The 792-nt window shown below is 38.1% G+C and overlaps 1 non-coding gene across 1 annotated transcript; it reads left to right on the top strand.

Moving 5' to 3' along the window:
• Positions 1-398: 398 nt before the first annotated feature.
• Positions 399-463, top strand: LOC119256457 (small nucleolar RNA SNORD78). Its single transcript, XR_005127787.1, has one exon. It is a non-coding gene; the product is annotated as a small nucleolar RNA SNORD78 (small nucleolar RNA).
• The last annotated feature ends 329 nt before the right edge of the window (positions 464-792 follow it).

Raw genomic sequence — 792 nt, 5'->3', positions numbered from 1 at the left:
ATCTCCTCTCTATTTACACTTGCCTTCCAAATGCCTGCATCTCCACGGTGCTGATCTCTTGCCTCTATAAAGGTCTATGAGCCTTGGAAGAGAGATTTGCTATTCCCCTTCTCCCATCTCCTTGGCAGCCCATCAGCTCCCCCACCCCGATTTGTCTTAACGCCTTCTGTGGTCCTATAAAAAAGTGGGGCCGTTTTACTATCATGAGCCACCGCCCCATGGATGAGATCAAGGACCACACATAACAATCACTTTAGCTAACTTTATTGCTTGGCTTCTTTTCGAGAAAAGAGAAAATTTACTGTTTGTTCTATTTTTAACTTAAAAATAGAGGGAGTGAAACTTTGTTTTCCAGCAAATAGAGTCTACCTCCAGCAATCATTTAAGATAGGATGGCATTATAATGGTGTCCATCAAATGTCTGACCTGAATTGAGCATGTAGACAAATTTAACACTGAAGAAGAAAAAGGTAGGGTGGCATCCATTTTGTTTTCTGATTTGATTTTGGGTCTCTATTTGTTGCCTCCATTACAATGCCTCAGCTATTTACATTAGTATGTGGAATAGACTTGGTAAGATAGCTCTAGTCATTCTTTTAATGAATAAGGATGAAAAAATACATAGCTAAATTTAATTCATGCCACAAATAATAGCACTGCAATTTTTATTTTATATATATTTATGTTTATAGAGAGAGAGAGTGTGAAGGGGAAAGGAAAGTAGGGGACAAAAGACAGAAAAATAAACAGTGAGTCAGAGAGTAAAGGCAGAAGGAAAAGAAGAGAGAAAGT

The sequence above is a fragment of the Talpa occidentalis genome, unplaced genomic scaffold (assembly GCF_014898055.3).
Source record: "Talpa occidentalis isolate TD23 unplaced genomic scaffold, MPIMG_talOcc4v2.1 talOcc4.3, whole genome shotgun sequence".
NCBI classification, from domain to species: Eukaryota; Metazoa; Chordata; class Mammalia; order Eulipotyphla; family Talpidae; genus Talpa; species Talpa occidentalis.
The sequence above is the reverse complement of the archived record's forward strand: the minus strand, read 5'-3'. Positions and strand labels throughout refer to the sequence as shown.